At 34.5% G+C, this 12341-nt stretch overlaps 1 protein-coding gene across 3 annotated transcripts in view; it reads left to right on the forward strand.

Moving 5' to 3' along the window:
• Positions 1-12341, forward strand: part of LOC118895162 (bifunctional heparan sulfate N-deacetylase/N-sulfotransferase 3) — a 141186-nt gene that overhangs the window by 36929 nt on the left and 91916 nt on the right. The gene's annotated exons all lie outside the window — the stretch shown is intronic.

The following is a 12341-nucleotide window of genomic DNA, read 5'->3' on the forward strand; positions in this document are numbered from 1 at the left end:
TAGACTTGGTGTGTCTGTGGGAGGAGGTGAGTTCAGGATCTTACTATGCTGCCATCTTGAACCACCTCCTCAGCACCTTGCACTTGTCTGGCTTGCAGAAAATTGCAGCTGGGGTTAAGAGCTACATCTGTGCTGGCCAGTAATTTGTTGCTTTTTTTGTTTTGTTTTGGTTTGGTTTGGTTGGTTTTTTTCACTTGAAGTATAGTTGATGTACAATATTATGTAAGTTACAGGTGTACAACAGAGTGATTCACAATTTTTTAAGGTTATACTCCATTTATAGTTATCATAAAATATTGGCTATATTCACCATATTATACAATATGTCCTTGTAGCTTATTTTGTACATTACAGTTTGTACCTCTTAATCCCCTACTGCTATATTGCCCCTCTCCCCACTGGTAACCACTAATTTGTTCTCTATATCTGTGAGTCTGCTTCTCTTTTGTTTTAGTCACTAGTTTGTTGTACTTTTTAGATTCCACTTATACGTGATAATGTACGGTATTTGTCTTTCCCTGTCTGATTTATTTCACTTAGCATAATATCCTCCAAGTCCATCCATGTTGCTGCAAATGGCAAATTTTCATTCTTTTTATGGTTGAGTAGTATTCCGTTGTATATATATACCACATCTTCTTTATCCATTCATCTGTTGATGTACACTTAGGTTGCTGCCATATCTTGGCAATTGTAAATAATGCTGCTATGAACATTGGGGTGCATGTATCTTTTCAAATTAGTGTTTTTGTTTTCTTCAGATATATACCTAGGAGTGGAATTGCTAGGTCATAAGGTAGCTCTATTTTTGGTTTTTTGAGAAACCTCCATACTGTTTTCCACAGTGGCTACACCAATTTACATTCCCATCAACAGTGTACAAGGGTTCCACATCCTTGCAACATTCGTTATTTATGTTCCTTTTGATGATGGCCATTCTGACAGGTGTGAGGTGATATCTCATTGTGGTTTTGATTTGCATTTACCTGATGATTAGTGATGTTGAGCATCTTTTCATGTGCCTGTTGACCATCTGCATTTCCTCTTTGGAAAAATGTCTATTCAGGTCTTCTGCCCATTTTTAAATCAGGTTGTTTGTTTCTTTAAAACAGACTTAGCAAGATCCAGAGTCAAGGACTGTTATGGTCTCATTATTGCCTGCCCCCCAGAGGATGAACTCTGTTAATGAAGTACAATTAAAGTGAAAAAAATGCCTCTTTGCTATATCCCCATTAAGCTTTACTTACTGTTGCCTGTTAACAATTTATTAACTATGAATTATAACTCATGGTAAATTAACCCTTCTTTCTCCGCTCAATTTGCCGGAAAAAATAGTTGCGTAAAGTTATAAACCAGCCTACTGGCTTCATGAGAATATAGATATGAAACTACTTCCTGCAGCTTTGAACATCAGAAGAATTTAACAGCTTTTGTGAATCTAGTACTGGCACTCATTTTTAAGCCAGGAGCAAACATATAAATCATGTGCAGCACAGTGTACCTGTCTTTAGAAAGCTGTTTACAGTCATGTATATTTATTAGTTTTCCATGGTTTCAGGCAATATGTTTTCTTTGCCCTTTCCTGTTTTTCTGTATGCACACACACAAATTTCTATCCCAAAGCCCCTCTGGTTCATCGTGAAACACAGCCTTAAGGAATGATTATTTTTCCCACGTACATCCTCGTGCAGTTGCTTTAGATAGCACCTTAAATAAACTGGATCTTTTCCTGTCCTTGCATGTTTATAATTTTCCCTTCTCCACTTGTTAAGAACTAGGAAGGGTCTGAGATTTCATCCTGTTTGCAAGCCAGCAAGTCAGCCTGCCACAGTCTCATGGATGCTATTAGAAGGTACAAGATTTCTGAGTCAGAGAGAAAGTATATTATTACTCACAGCAATAGCAACAGCCAGAGTATCCACATTTGAGCTGGTTCTCCAAGTCCCACTTCCTGCAGGGTGATGTGAAAAGGTCTAGTTGATTCACACCTGCACATGCAGTGGGTTGCATTACAGGAGAGGAACCCTAATGTTGAGGAACCCGAATCTTTTATAATGGGTGGTATCCTGCGTGACCTTTGCATCGGGGGTAGACATGATCTTATTTATACTGGAAAGTAAGCAACTTGCCCTTTGCTCTGAAGGAAGATACTATCTCTGTTTTACAAAGCTGTCTGTTCTATAAACATCCTTGAGAAGACAGTTCCAAGCAAGGGCAGTCAATGCCTCTGCTCACAAGACATGCAGGCGTGCAAGAATACCATGGAGAACTGTCTTCCAACACCACGAAGCTTTTCTTCATGGACTTGTGTTACATTTTATTAATGTTTTCAATACATGCTTTTAAAGTTAAGGTGGATTTAGTGCTATGAACATATAATCCCCAAATCACATAAGTCCTCTTGCAAAGGAATACCCCATATTCTCTTTTTTTAGCTAAATTAAAATTCAGTTTTTAATTTCTGCTTAATTTACTTAATCTCTGTGTGCCTGTTTCCTTATGTGTGTAATGAATTAAATGATAGTACTACTTGTTGAACAGATTAAGTGAAATAATCCAATAACAATGAGTTGCTGAATAGGTTAAATGAGATTGTCCATCCTTAGCACAGAGCCTAGTAAACATTAAGTGCCCATTGCTCAATAAATGTTAGCTTTAATTAGAACTGGCTATAAATGCAGTTTGATGAGAGGTACTTAAAACACCTCCTTCACTAAACCAACACCATTGGGCCCATTTCCAAGTGTATCTTGGGGGTGCTGTTTTGCCTTTTGTTGCTGTTGAAGCATTTATCAGGAATAAGGAGAGAAAAAAGGAACTAGCATTTTTGAAGACCTGTTATGTGTTTTAGGTTAATTATTTGTTTTTATTTGTTTTGTGGGGATTTGGGGTTTTTTTTTTTAATTGAAGTATAATTGATTTACAGTGTTGTGATTCAGGTGTGCAGCAAAGTGATTCAGTTTTATATATATATGTATTCTTTTATATGTATATTCTTTTTCAGATTCTTTTCACTTATAGGTTATTACAGAATATTGAGTATATTTCCCTGTGCTATACAGTAGGTCTTTGTTGGTTAACTATTTTATAAGTATATAGTAGTGTGTATATGTTATTCCCAAACTCCTAATTTATCCCTCCCCAAGGTTGATTATTTGATCTAGTGCTTCCATGAATTGTTTCAGTCATTCTTCATTGCATTCTTATAAAGGAGGTATGATTTTACAAAAAAGTAGACTGAGACTCAGACTTATCAAGGTCATACAGCTTGTAAATGGAAGAGCAGGAGTCAAACCCTGTCTGACTAGTCTGACTCTGTGCCTTTTTAAGTTTTAACCATTCGATCTTACTTCCCTCAACTATCTCCCTATCTTCAGGAACAATAATATATGCAACCTGCTAGGTTTGAGCTGGACTTGTGGCCTAAATGCCACTTTTTGTACCACGGCCTACTGCCAGATTCATAGGCTCAATCAACCTGTTTTTCTCAGTTGTTCTGAATATATGATTCCTGGTTTTGGTCATTTTCAAATCTCTCTCAGAAATCTTAATGACAGTGTGACATCTTTGAGAAATGCAAGCATGACAACTTCTGTAGTATGTTGGCTTTTTTAAGAGCCATTACATTAAACAGAAATTATAAAAGTAAATTATGATAAGCCTGCAATAATAACAAAACCCTCATTCAGGTAAATCATACAAACTCACTTTTCACTTTAGAAGATAGACTCCTAATGCTACACTAAAACAGACAAAGGTCAACTGCCTTTTTAACGGTTCCATAGGAATTTTTTTCTTAGCAACGCTGCACGGAAAATCGATTATACATTCTTTAAAGCAACTCATATAAAAATCAGGCTGTGGAAAATAATGATTGCTTCTTAACGCTGGAATAAAGTTTGCTATAGATTTGCTGCAGAACTAAGATTCTGTATTTTCTGAAATCTTTATTGACAGTAGTGGACCATATCAAAAGTCTTCTGAAATAATACTTTGAGCTCTCTCAGAAATTCACCACTTCAAGAAAACTCCAAAATAAAATTTTTTAAAAGTCTGTTAGAAAAGTTTAGACAACAGTCCAGAACTGACGAAGAAATTTAGAATTCATATATAATCTTAAACAGATATGAAGGTGGGAAAAGTACTAATAGAAACTGTTCTGGTGCTATAATTGAAAGTAGTTATATAGTCCCTGAAAATAGTAAATTGATGTTATAATATAGGAAAAGCCAGTCAACCAACATAATACACAGAGGGATAAGTGAGTGAAAAAAACATTGCAGCCTTTTGTTGATAATGTTGTTTAATCCAGGATCCTACTCCCACTCACATTGATCACTCTTGGTTACTGTCAACAACTTCATACATGCTCCACCCTTGTTGTTTTTTGCTCTGCCCCCTCTAAATTTTTTAGAGGAAAAAAACAACAGATATATAACATGGCCTTGTGAGAAAACCAGAACACAAAGCCATGAAATGAAGAATTTCACTCTGTCAACCTGTTCAGCTTTCCCTAGGAGTTCAATTACTGCATTGGCTTTTATCTGTTCCACTGAGCATTTACTGAGAACATCGGCTATTATGGACTACCACCTAGATACTTGGCCATACTGTTACTTCTCATTTATCTGAAATCCTTTCAAGGATTTCAATAGAGACTTTTATTCTGTTCCATAGCACTACCATTTGTAGGAAAGTTTTATTTTACTTGAATGAGATAGTGAGTAGTCACTTATTTTCTCAGGAACATACTCTTCCTCTACTGTGGCTATTTCTAAAAATTTCTGTGACTTTCTCATGACTTTTTCATACCCATAACTCCTCTGTCCCTTTCATACAATGTACTTAATATTTCAATTCGAGCCTCTTGGAATCAAGTCTCATTCCAAGAGCTTGTTTAAAACCTGAGCTATTTTTAATTTATGAGTAGTTGAGGGAATTTCTCTTTTCACTGAGTTATGAAGTAAAGACTGAGACTCAAACAATGTAGTAAAATCTTTTCAAAGTTTTCCTTTGATTCATTGACGTGATCCAGATCCTCATGTGTGCATCTCCCCGGAAACTCTCATTTTAGGAGATTTTTTTCAGTACCCCTAACATCTTAAAACTTAGTCATTCAGACACCACCCACCCGCCCTCTGACACCTTCTTCCTGATTGAAAGAGGCATTTATGTATATGAGTCACCTCCTGCCAGCTTCACAGGAATTACATAAAAGCAATCTGCCTACCAGCTTGGCCTGAGGACAGAAAATCACATTTCATGTCAACGTGAAAGACATTCTTGCTTGTGGGAAATCACAATAGAGGACTTTTAAGACCTTAACTCTCAGGATATCAAGCCTTAATCTATACTCTATACTATAAATGTACTTTCATCAGTTTGGTCTAAACTTCTTCCATTTTAAATGCTTTTTTTGTGATAAGTGAAAAGCTAATTCATACGCAAGAAAGATTACATAAATATATACACACACACATACACACACAGAAAGGGAGGGAGAGAAAATGAATACGGGGAGAGAATATAGATCAATAAATAAACATACAAACAAAACACACTATGTTTCCTCAGCAATACAAAAATATTAGTGTGGGAAGATTTAAAAGACATGGTTTGTGACAGAAAAGTCTGTTTCATAGTCTTAAAAAAAATTGAAAGACTTGTCTGTAAAAGAAATTATACTTGGAAAGCATATTAGTCAAGATATATTTCATTTTCTTGTTTCTAGACAAGACAGCTTATACCATATGGAAATATGGGTTTAAATCCCCTATTCTGCCTCTTATTTACTGTGTGGGTTTAGCCAGTCACTTCACATATCTGAGCCTTACTTTCCTTAAATTTAAAGTGGCAATAATAGTGCTTACCCTGACTCTCTTAAGTTGTTGTAAAGGTCAGACGAGATGATAAGTGAAAGCTTTTTGAGAATTATAAGCAATAATACAAATGTAAAGTTATATTATCTTTATCTCAGAATCAGAATTGCAGCATTCTAGTATCTTCAGTCATTATTCTCTTGGTGGCACAAAATATAGAGTGCCAGTTCAGTCTTTCTCTCTTTTGTATCCTTTGTAGTTTTTGGCATCTCTCAGGGGTGGCAATGGGACCCCTGAGTTGGCTGCAGTTGTGAGGATCACTAGAAAGGCTGGGAAAGTCATAAGAACCCTTTCTAGCTGATAGAGGATCCTGGGAGGTCCCATGTATTCCATATTCTCTTCCTTTCTTTCTTACCAGCCCAGCCCCCCGCATTCACAAATTCATGGAACCTCAAAGAAAGTGCCATTGAGGCTGTCCAGACACCCTGCTATAATATCTCAGAGTATGCATTTCTCTCAGCCATGAGTAGCCCTAATCAATTCCATACTATCCTAGAAATTCAGTGTGTGACACAAATGATCACCACCAATTAGAACTGGAACTTTGGCTGCCAACCCAGACCTTCTCCAGTGTTCATACGTGGCCTGTTTTGGTGGGGTGGGGTAGGGGAGTGGGGGGGCATCTCTGAAAAGCGTATCATTGTACTGAGGATGATTGCTTTTTAGAGATTCTTTTCAATCTGCATGTCAGGCTTTCTCTTTATGTTACCAAGGACAGCATACAGAGGACAATAAAAGTGTGCATACTTATAGCCAAATCCAGACTTACTTCTATGAGAAGAGACAATTCCAAGTTTGGTAGATTTTCATGGAAGGGAGACTGACTGACCGTAACGGTTTTCAACTAGGATAGGCTTTCCCAAGTACAACCTGTGCGATGTTGTCAGACATAAGGAAACTCACCATTCTAGGGCTGTTAGAGGAGCGTTAGAATGTTACATCATTTTCTTTCTTTGGTTTCAATTCCCATCCTTATTCAGAGTGAAGTTGAAAATAAGTGGAACCATTGACAATAAAACCTTAGTCACCACTTGGGTTTTCTGTGAAAGTACCAGTCAAATCACAGAAATGACAGTCATCTAGGTAAGCTCCAGTGGTAAATTTTTTTTTAAATATTGAGAATTAAAAATAATAGCAGTAAGAGAATTGGAAAGAGTGTTTTAAACCATTCCTTATCAAAATAATACTATTCAGAATTTGATAAAAGCAGATTTTTAGGTTATCTGCAGTGACTAAAACCATGGTCAAAATAAAATATATGTTTTTTTTCCCTAGGCTGGTCCTAGGGCATCTAATTGTGAATGGCAAGCAAGCTAACATTCACAGAATACAAATAAATATGAAACTCAAAATGATCTGAATGAGTGCCCATTGCTCTCCTCAGCTGACTCAAAATGGGGCGTGGCCAGGACGTGACCAGCTCTACCTTGTGCTGCTCCCAGGACCAGGCTCCCTGAAGAAACACTCTTCTACCCTCAGTCCAATCAGCATATTTACAGTGTTTCTCAGAATGTTAATTTTACACAATCTGTAGCAACAACCTTACAAACCAAAGAAGTTGTAGTTTAGTTTTTGTCAGTTTTGTGTGACTTCACTAATCTCTGAAATGTTTGTATTCAAACTAACACAAAGACTCTCCCTCTGTTTGCGAGGAGGGCCTTTCTAAAACCCACTTTGAAAAACGTACATATTTTCGAACAGAGAAATAAAGAACAAAGTGGCTAGGAACTTCCTTGACACATCAGTTTTGCCTTTGTTGGGGAGTTTAGGTATTAGGTGTTCCAGAATATTTCTGATTTTAGAATTCATAGTACCCATTACTTATGTGGCTTGTAAAATCACTGACTAGCTGAATGCCTACTGTGTACCAAGAATTTTGCTATAGAGTGGACATCAAAGATTTCATATTCTCAAAGAAAAAACATGCCTATAAGTGAATGAGAACATGTGTTGAGCTATTTGAAATCAAGGAATAGGAGAGTGATTCTTAGAGTGTGGTATAATGTCACCTATATCAGAATCATCTGGGATGCTTTGGACCTGCTTCGACACTATTGTTCAGCATCTCTGGGTTAGAACCCAGGAATTTGCATTTTATTAAGCTTTTAAGATGATCTCCATGTACACAGAAGTTTGAGAAGCACTGATATAGGGAATGCTTTTATTTTAGCCCTTTTACAAATAATTTGAAAATCAAATGCTTTATAATTACTTTTTTGGATATGAAATATGTTGAAATTAATTCATCAAGATTCAAAACAGTTTATGAAAATAGAATAGCAAAAGAATGTTCCACAATATTACTGTCATCTTTATTAATTTATTACACTATAAGATCAATCAGAAATTCATTAATGTCCCCATTCAACAAATAGTTACTTGCCCCTCTTCTGCTCCTGACATCATGCTGAACTTTAGTGGTGAAAAGTGAATTGGACAGAGTCACTACCTCATGGAATTTATAGTCCAGCTTCAGTCTCACATTTTGTTTTTAACATATAACCCAAAATTTATTTGGTGGGGAGTGGTCACTAGGGAACATTTTATCAGTTTTTTTTAAGTATTTAGCACTTTCACTTCTTAAACAGAACAGATACGCTACTTAAGGGGTTTGCAACATAACTCTGCAACTGTTAAAGGAAACCTAATTTGCTCTGGAATAATAGTACATGGGTTGGGATGCTTCAGTCCCTTCATATGGAATCTTATACCTCTCCTTCTTTGCTGCTTGAAGCAAGTATTTTAAGTTATTAAGGTGTTTAAATTATGTTTATTACAACACATAAAAACCTTTTCTCTATAATTGAATGAGTGAGATATAACTTACAGTTGCCTAAAGATGCTGCATTGTAAGGAACTGTGAACTACCTTTTATTTTTATTTCTTTTTTTAAAAAAAGTACATTAGTATTTTGACTATTTAAGTATATCAACCATAAGCTAAATAGAATATGTATAACAATTTCAAATGAATGCTTAATGAGAGTAGTACTTACTTGCTTTCTGTTTTCCCACTCACTTATTATTTACCAATTTCAGTTCAACAAATGTTCTAGCAAAACCATCTCTCACCTGTACAATTTAGAGGTTATGTATAATGTGTGCTCTGACAGTTTAAGTATGTAACAAATAATTCAAGATTCCTATGCTACTCTTTTCTCCTTGGCTTTCACAAAAACCTTTGTCCTTCCTCTATTACTCCAATACAAACAATAAAATACATGAACCTTGTGATGGAGAATAAAGAATTCAGTAAGGTCACTTAGAAAGAATTACAAAGCCCTGTGAAAGTTACTATAATATAGCTACTTGAACCATCTTCCTCTTTTGTTTAAAATCCTCAGTGCTGATTAGACAACTCCAAAAGTGCCAAGGCTTAATTTGAAAATATCATTTAAAATTTTAGGCATATGCCTGATTTTACTCCAAGTGGGCAGCAGTAAGAAATACAAGATGGCATTTTGTGACAAGATGATAAGGAAATATTAAGGTTGACAGAGGAAGGGACAAAGAATTCCATTCATAGGGCTAAAACTCCGCTTCTGTGTGCTAGAAAAGGTTTTAGGGCCATGTGTCCATGTTCTCATTTGATCTTCATACCATACCCATGAGCATCTCTGATGCCTGTGTATGTATGTGTGTGTTTGTGTGTGTACATAGATCACTAGATACAGGAGCTTATAATTAGCTGCCCAATTGTTTTCATTTACTTTAGCAGATCTGGATACATTATATATATTTATAATTATCATGTGGTTGATTAAGAAAATATTAACTCTAAAAATTCTGTGCTGAAACATACTTTTGCCTACTGCTGAAAAACCATATTTAACACTAAAATTTCTTTCCCAGTCTTTTTCTTTTTGAATTTTATTTTATTTATTTTTTATACAGCAGGTTCTTATTAGTTATCTATTTTATACCTGTTAGTATATATATGTCAATCCCAATCTCCCAATTCATCCCACTACCACCACCACCCCTGCTACTTTCCTCCCTTGGTGTCCATATGTCTGTTCTCTACAGCTGTGTCTCTATTTCTGCCCTGCAAACCAGTTCATCTGTACCATTTTTCTAGGTTCCACATATATGCGTTAATATACAATATTTGTTTTTCTTTTTCTGACTTACTTCACTCTGTATGACAGTCTCTAGATCCATCCACGTCTCTACAAATGACCCATTTTAGTTCCTTTTTATGGCTAAGTAATATTCCATTGTATATATGTACCACATCTTCTTTATCCATTTGTCTTTCCCAGTCTTAATTTGGTCGCCAAATACTTTTGTTAACTTACAAAATATAAAATAGGTCAAAATAATATAATCTAAGAAGCCCAGATAAGAAACGAAAAGCTAGCAGATATTTCCCCAAAGAATGTCACACATGTAATGAGTCCTAACATGAATCTCCATGTAAAACTCTTCTGCAGTTATTTTTAAATTTTTGTCTTTTCTATTTGCTTTAATTGATATATTCATTCTGTTTAAGAAAGTTGGAGAAAATCCAAAGATATATAAAATCTCCCATTTTGCTCAGTTCTCAAGAGTTCAATTCCTTTAAATTAGATCTTTTTTTTTTTTTTTGGCTTCAACTAGATCTTTTAATGCCTGCAAGTGCTTTTGGCTTTATAGAATTGAGCCTTGAAAGACTAAGTTAGTGGGGTAGCATAGAGATTCAAATTGAAAAGTAATTTTGAAAAGAGTCAAATTTTCATATTAAATTATATTCATAATGCAATTCTCTTATAATGTTAATTGGATATTATGTTCCCTATTAATACTTTTATAAGTATTTTCAAATTTGCTCAGAAACTGTTTTGTTTGCTGAAGAGTAAGCAGAATTATTTTCTCCTGCAGAAATGGTTACTTCTTTGCTATATAAATATGTATTGATACACAGAGCAGTATTTATATTAGACAAAAAATTTAAACAATCTAAATGTACAACAGTAGTATAAAACGGTTAAATAAATTATAGTATATCCATTTGATATAATATTCAGCATCCATTAAAAATTTTGGTTTTGGATGGTTAATGTGACAGGAGAAAGCTCATGATATACTGTTAAATGGAAAAGGCAAAATTCAAAACTCTGTATTTTTAATCATAATTGATACAGTTCTAATTTTTACTTTATGGCTCTAATTTCACTTATACATCTATATATCTACATATATGTAGGCATATGTAGTTATTGGTAAAAATGGGATGGGATTACAATTTATCCTGAGAGGTAGATTTATTAGTGATTTTAATTTTTTTAATTAGAAAAAATGTGATATTTTAAAGATAATCACTGACACGTAGAATTGTGAATTATCCTGCTAAATATATTCAAAGTTTTGGAACACTTAAAGTACCATTTTTCAATAATCAGACCATTTCTGACAGTACACATCTATGTTCTTAGGGTTCTTAGATTGGAGGAGACCAGTAAATAATACCTCTGCACGTGGCAGTGACCAATTACCTCCTCCATGGCCAAAGTAGTTTGCATATCAGAGAGTGTTTGCTTGCCCAGAATACATGTGGTTTTCTGAATTTAGTACTGAAATATTGATTTATATTATTATGATTAGATTTTAGATATTATTACAGCATTTTAGATTTGTTGCACATAAAGGATAAAGCATTTTAGACATGTTGCACATAAAGTATTATATCATTTTATATAAATGTTCATAGGAATAATAGACTACATCAGTTATAAACAGAATAATGATGAATAAAAACATTCTAGCAATGAAGAGTTTAATGAAAAGGATATGATTTAAGAATATTACTGAGTATTCAAGCTTCCTGCACAAAAGCATATTTTGAAAAGACAGAAATAATGGGTGAATATATAACATTGTTCTCATAGACACTCCCAAAATTTGGTTTATAAAAGCAATGTAAAAGATAAGAAATATTACTACTTAAGTTTATAAATTATTATCTAGAAATAAACTTCCCTCTTCACTATACATAGTCATAATATTAGTAGCTGCCATCTGTTTCAATATATCTTTTATGTGTTTTAATGTTTATTTCTAGAACATTGAATAAATATGTAAAATGCCAAGTCAAGCCTGCAAAATCAGAGCTAATTCAATAATTTGAGTCAATGTACTGTAGTTGATTTAGAGGTTAGTTAACAGGTACTGAATTTGCTTCCAAGGTCTAATCATAGGATAGATTTGTTTGGGTTTTTTCATATTAAATATTGTAAATGTAAATTTTAAAAAACAATCTAGAATCACAAAGTAAAGTTCAAGTGTAGTTTGGGGATTTTATTTTCAGGGAGATAAAAAGAAAAAATTTCTAACTTTAAGAATAAAGCAGTGAACACACAAGAAATGATTTTAAGATGGATTTCTGAATACATATTTTCACCACCGAAAGGAGAAAAATAAGAGAATGAAATGAAGTAAGATGGATGAGGAAGAAAGATAAGATCTAAGGGGAAGGAAAGATAGG

The sequence above is a fragment of the Balaenoptera musculus genome, chromosome 5 (genome assembly GCF_009873245.2).
Source record: "Balaenoptera musculus isolate JJ_BM4_2016_0621 chromosome 5, mBalMus1.pri.v3, whole genome shotgun sequence".
Taxonomy (NCBI): Eukaryota; Metazoa; Chordata; class Mammalia; order Artiodactyla; family Balaenopteridae; genus Balaenoptera; species Balaenoptera musculus.